Source organism: Mastomys coucha, unplaced genomic scaffold, assembly GCF_008632895.1.
Source record: "Mastomys coucha isolate ucsf_1 unplaced genomic scaffold, UCSF_Mcou_1 pScaffold3, whole genome shotgun sequence".
NCBI classification, from domain to species: domain Eukaryota; kingdom Metazoa; phylum Chordata; class Mammalia; order Rodentia; family Muridae; genus Mastomys; species Mastomys coucha.
Genome location: NW_022196909.1, coordinates 47,235,477 through 47,241,776, shown reverse-complemented (window position 1 = coordinate 47,241,776; position 6,300 = coordinate 47,235,477). Strand labels below are relative to the sequence as shown.

At 51.7% G+C, this 6,300-nt stretch overlaps 1 protein-coding gene across 2 annotated transcripts in view; it reads left to right on the top strand.

Moving 5' to 3' along the window:
- Positions 1-5,666: 5,666 nt before the first annotated feature.
- Positions 5,667-6,300, top strand: part of Ppard (peroxisome proliferator activated receptor delta) — a 67,508-nt gene continuing 66,874 nt past the window's right edge. For both annotated transcript variants that reach the window (XM_031346735.1, XM_031346734.1), the window contains exon 1: positions 5,667-5,788. The gene's annotated coding sequence lies outside the window, so the exon portion shown is untranslated. The remainder of the gene's footprint in view (positions 5,789-6,300) is intronic.

Sequence of the window (6,300 nt, the reverse complement as noted above, 5' to 3'; positions counted from 1 at the left end):
AACAATAACATAACAACACCAGAGCAAAAACAGAAAAGGGGGGGGGAGATTATGATAAAAAGTCAAAAGCTAATCTCTATGAGTTCAAGGGCAGCCCGGGTTGATTGGTGAGATCCAGGACAGCCAGGAACATAGTGAGACCCACCCACCCATCCACAGGTACTCTTAAAACAAACCAAAAGAGAGGAGGAAGAGGAGAAAAGAAAAGAAATGTAAAAGAAGACCTGGTCACAAAGATTCTTGAAAACTACGCAGAGCTGACTAGTTGATGTACTGGCTAGTCTCGTGTCGTTGTGTCAGCTAGAATCATCAAAGAGGGAGCCTCAGCTGAGGAAACCTCAGCTGAGGAAACGTCTCCATGAGATCCAGCTGTAAGGCATTTTCTCAATTAGTGATCAATGGCGGAGGGCCCAGCCCAGCCCATCGTAGGTGGAGTCATCACCAGGCTGGTGGCCCTGGGTTCTATAAGAAAGCAGGCTGAGCAAGCCAGGGGAGAAGCAAGCCAGTAAGGAACATCCCTCCATGGCCTCTGCATCAGCTCCTGCCTCCAGCGTCCTGCCATGCTTGAATTCCCGTCCTGACTCCCTTCAATGATGAACAGTGGTGTGGATGTGTAAGCCAAATGAACCCTTTCCCTGCTAACTTGCCCTTTGGTCATGGCGTTTCATCACAACAATAGAAACCCTAAGTAGGACAAGTTGATGAGTTGATTTCTAAATCTTTATTACTCTTTTTTTTTTTTTTTGAGACATGTTCCTACTCTACAGTCGAGACTGGTTGGGAACTTGAAATCTCTGGAGATCTGCCTCAGCCTTCCCAGAGCTGGCATTACGTAATGGCATGTACTCTCTCGATTGGCTAAATCACCAACCCTATGGAAGATGAAGTTGGTTATTGGGTATTGCAGGATATATTTGACCACATTGTGAACCCAGAGATTATGAACTGGAAAAACCTGTCTCCTGTTGTGGTGGGGCTTAGCCCTAGCTCACACCTTTAAGCCAAAGAGCTTTCTGTAAACAAGCACTAAATAAAGTCAATGCTAGGCCAAGCAGCCAGCTGACAGAGTGAACAGAAGACCCAGGAAAGAGAAAGGAGGGTCTTTGATTTGAAGGGTATTGAAGACCGTGTGGAGGAGAGGGGGTTTTTCCTTCTGGGGTATCTATCAGTGGAGTAAGAAGGTCAGCTGGGTGTTTTTCCGTCTCTCTGAGCCAGCAGGTTTTTCACCCCAGCATCTGGCTCCTGAGTCTTCATTGGCAAAATTAAGCGATTGGGATTTTGTTTTGTGTTTAAACAAACAAACAGCCATAACGGTTCAGAGGTTGTTCATTGAGCCAGGGTCACATATAGCCCCAATGACCCGGAACTCACTGTGTAGCTGAGGCTGGCCTCGAACTGTTGTTCTTGCCCCTACCTCCCAAGTGCTGGGTTTGTTGGTGTGTACTATCATATGTGGCTAAGGCACGTTTGTATTCTTGCCATGCTGTGATTAAACTTGGGGCCTTCCTACATCCCTAGGCCTGCGAAGAATTTAGACTCCAGATCACCATCTATCCCTGTGCCTCCGTTTCCTCAGTGGCAAGTGGAGTCTCTCCTGGGTTCTGTGTGGAGGCAGGGGGAAGGCACGGATGGCTGAGGTAGGACGGAGCAGGGGAAGGATGACCAGATGATGTCGGAATGTGATCTAATTTTGAGTATCGCGTGGAACATGCCATCTTGAGGGACGTTTTGGAGGGCAGAGGTATTTCCCAGGTTTTTAGTCCCTACGTTAGAAAATAACTCCTATCCTGCCCATCATCTTGAAGGACTGTGTCCTGTTTCAGATGTCATAGCCATTTTGGCCCCAGGTCTAAGGATGGGTGGGGACACTGAGCTACAGTGCCACAGGCGTGTTAAGACACTGTTGTCAGGGGTTACCCTGGAAAGTGGCTGTTTTGAATTGCTACTTTTGATCCTGTTGCGGAGAAGGGGAGAGGGGTTGGGGGAGTGGGGAGATCTGGGAGAGTGGCCTGTCGCCACCTGCAGGCCAGAGGCTGACATAGCAGTGATCAGGATGATTTCTAACCAGCTACTTTGCCATTGGGCATCTCTGGGCAGGTTTGGGTACCTGAGATCGGAGGGTCATAGGGACTTGGCAGGATCCTAGTGTTGGTTGGTTTGTTTGTTTTGCTTTTCCCACCCAGTTGTCCCGAAGGGTAAATCTAGCCAATGGGAAGATTTTTTTGTTTTGGTTTGGGTTTTTTTTTTTTTTGGTTTTTTTTTTTTTTTTTTTTTTTTTTGGTTTTTCGAGACAGGGTTTCTCTGTGTAGCCCTGGCTGTCCTGGAACTCACTCTGTAGACCAGGCTGGCCTCGAACTCAGAAATCTGCCTGCCTCTGCCTCTCAAGTGCTGGGATTAGAGTCGTGTGCCACCGCTGCCCAGCACCAATGGGAAGGTTTAAGGATACTGTTTCAGTCAGGGTTCTGATCCAAGTATCAGAAACAGCCTGATTGATTATTTATTTAAATATTTATGGACGTGAACAAGTTCGCCACAGTATACATGGGGAGGTCAGAGGACACGTTGTGGAAATCAGTTCTTTACTTCCACCATGTAGGTCCTGAGGAGCCAACAGGCCGTTGGGCTTGGCAACTTACCAGTCCATAAGGACTCAAGAGAGGCCGGGTAGAGTGGTTAAGAACCAAAAAGGGGGCAGACGGGACGGCTCAGGCTGTAAAGGTGCTTGCTGCCAAGCCTGGCGACCCGTCGTCAAGGCCCAAGGCCCACATGGTGGGAAGAATGACCCCTGCACGCTGTGCCTCCTGACTGGCACAGGCTGGCTCACAAGCACACACGTGCACATAGGTGCACACGGTAAGCACAATGCAGAGCGGGCTAGAGAGATGGCCTAGTGGTTAAGAGCATCGGCTGCTCTTCCAGAGGACGAAGTGACTCTGGACACAGGGCAGCTCACACTTGTCTTTAACTCCAGTTCCAGGGCCTCTGGCGCCCTCACACAGGCATACATGCAGGCAAAACACCATTACATATAAGATAAATACAAGGCAATAAGAACAACAAGGACATTCATTATTGTGTGGTCGGTGGCTGTGGATTCGGACCTGGGAGGAGTTAGGGGGAAGGAGTGAGCCCGAATTTGATCAAAATACGTAATAGGCAAGTGTGAATTTCTCAAAACTAACATTAAGAATCTAGAAGAAGAGCTGGTGAGATGGCTCAGTGGGTAAGAGCACTGACTGCTCTTTCGAAGGTCCTGAGTTCAAATCCCAGCAACCACATGGTGGCTCACAACCACCCGTAATGAGATCTGACACCCTCTTCTGCTGCATCTGAAGTCAGCTACAGTGTACTTATGTATAATAATAAAAATAAATCTTAAAAAAAAAATCTAGAAGAAGCTGGGCGGTGGTGGTGCACACCTTTAATCCCAGCACTTGGGAGGCAGAGGCAGGTGGATTTCTGAGTTCCAGGCCAGACTGATCTACAGAGTGAGTTCCAGGACAGCCAGGGCTATACAGAGAAACCCTGTCTCGAAAAAGCAAAACAAAACAAAACAAAACCTAGAAGAAGGCTCAGGATGTAACTCAGTCAGAGTGCTTACTTAGCATTCATGGAAGCCCTTGTCCCATACTCAGAGCCACATAAACTGGGCATAGAGGATTCCAGCATGTGGGGAGGGCAGTCAGGAAGGTCAGAAGTTCAAGACCAGCCTGAGACCCTCCACCAGAGCTTATCCAAACAAAAAAAACCGGCAGAAATCTTTGACTTTCCTAGGCCATGCAGTCTCAGAGGACAAGGAAGGTGCTATCTAAAAAGGCAATACAAATTCACTTAGGAAGCAGTGGTAGGGAGCTGGGGAAACAGCTCAGAAGTCAAGAGCCTCTGCTGTACCGGCAGGGCAACCAGAGTTCAGAGCCCAGCACACACGGAAAAGCAGGGCGTGGTCCTGCGCACTCCTGTCATTGCAGAATCAAGATAGCCCAGGCTTGCTGGCTGACAACCTATCCCACAAAACCAGAGCTGCTCGGGTATCGGGAGACCCTGCCTCAAAGGAACATGGGTGGAAATATATCCTTGGAGGACAGGCAATACCCTTCTCTGTCTTCCAAGTGCCCGTGTGTGCACACACTCAGACACACACGGACACACACACACACACAGGGAAATAAAACAGAAAAAAGTGGTATGGGGATCTCAAGCCCAGCGAGCTGAGGATGCGCTGTAAGGAGTGCCAGACAGGGCAGAGGCAACCTTTAATGGCAGTGTGGAGGAGGGAGGCGCCTGCTGACTTTCCTGCCACTCAAGTTTTGTTCATTCTCGAATGATGAAAACAGCTCGTGCCAGATTGCCTTCTGGCTACATACCCTCTGTGGTAAACGATGAGGGGCAAGTTGGGGTGATAGGCTCCGCTTCCAGGCAAGCCCAGGGACAGGTAAGTGCCTGACATCCAGTGACAGAAATCCTAAGTGGGAGAAAAGTTCTTTTACGATTTGCTTTCCTGTTGGGCCTCACGTACACAGGCTGGCCTAGAACTTTCTCCACTGCTAGCGATGATGAGTTTGAACCTTCCTCTACCTCCTAAGGGCTGGAGTTACAGTGCCACCATGCCTTCTAGATCTTTTTTTTTTTCTTGTGTGGGTGTACATGAATGTGCCCATGCGGTGCGTAGAGGAAGCAGTTCTTCCGAGCTATGTGGGTCCCTGAGACTGAACTCAAGTCTTCCGGCTTGGAGGCCAAGCGATGACCCTGCTGAGCCATCGAACTAGCTGCCAGTTAAAAAATCGGAGGTGGCGGAGAGATGCTTCAGTGGTGAAGATCCCGCTTGCGACTCTCGCAGTGGACCACTTCACAGCATCTACGTGGACGTTCTCCATGGTAACTCCACTTCCAGGGGGAATCCAACGGCACTTGCACTTCCAGGGGGAAATCCAACGGCACTTGCAGGCACATAGTGCGGAGACAGACACGCAGACTAAATACTCTGACATGTACAAATACATATTTTGTAAAACGTATGCGTCTGTATTTTCTTTTTTTCTTTTTTTTTTTTTTTGGTTTTTCGAGACAGGGTTTCTCTGTAGCCCTGGCTGTCCTGGAACTCACTCTGTAGACCAGGCTGGCCTCGAACTCAGAAATCCGCCTGCCTCTGCCTCCCAAGTGCTGGGATTAAAGGCGTGCGCCACCACCGCCCGGCATGCGTCTGTATTTTCATTCCCAGGTCTCCCACCACGCCTCTCCCAAGCTCCTTTGAAAATTACAGTTTGCCTCTATTCCTTCCCTCACCGTCCTTAGCTTTAGCTTCTTGCTTCAAGCCACACAAGTCTGTGCCTAGTTTCTTCTCAGGAAGAATGAGGAGGTTGTCCGAGATGACCTCCACCTTCTTTCCGAACTTTAAATATCCTTTCCTGAGGCTTGCTGGACTCGTTGGACCAGCCCTAACTTCTCCCCCTCCAGCGCCTTCTTCAACCGCTGCTCCCACATCTGACGGCAGAGGGCGCTGCCGACGCGCCAGGGGGGCAGCCGTGCGGTGGGCGGAGCGATGGCCAGCAGGGGCGTGGCTCCAGGCGGCGCGACGATTGGCTGTTGCCGTGGCGGAAGGGGGCAGGGCAAGCGCTTGGTTGGGGGGAGCGGGCGAGCGGCGCGGTGACGTCACGGTCCGGGGGCGTGGCCGGGGCTGGGAGCGTGTGACGCCGCAGGCCGCGGCGGAGCTGGGGATTAATGGGAAAAGTTTTGGCAGGAGCTGGGGGATTCTGCGGAGCCTGCGGGACGGCGGCGGCGGCCAGGACAGGTCCGTGCGGGTCGAGAGAGGCCAGGGCGGCCCGGGCCGAGGTGGACGGTGGGGTCAGGGGCTCCGAAAGCCGCGTTCCGCACGGCTGGGGCTGCGGCTGCGGCTCGTCCAAGCTCGGCCTGAGCGCTGAGGCCGGGGGTCTCCGTCGCGGGGACCCCAGTGCTTGCTCGGAGCCGGCCTCTGTCCCTCCTGCCACCCACCCTGACCCCTCTGAAGCCCCATGGCTTTCTCTCCTAAGGATTCCATGGGAACCCCATGTCAGCTCCCTTCTGACCTCCTTCCCGAGTGCGTCTCTGGTGCCCCGCTACCCAGGCCCTCCTTGGAGATCCTTCCTGCCTGCTTCCCTCGGCAGCCTTCCATCCTTGCTTGCCCTATCGGTCAGTGCTCTCTTCTCATCTCTGACCCCTGCTTCTCCGGTTGCCCGATCCCTCCCCATCTTCCCCAGGATGTTGTGAGCCAGTCCGGTTTATCCGAGCCTGGCTACCAGCAGAGGCCCCGCTTTTTTTTTTTTT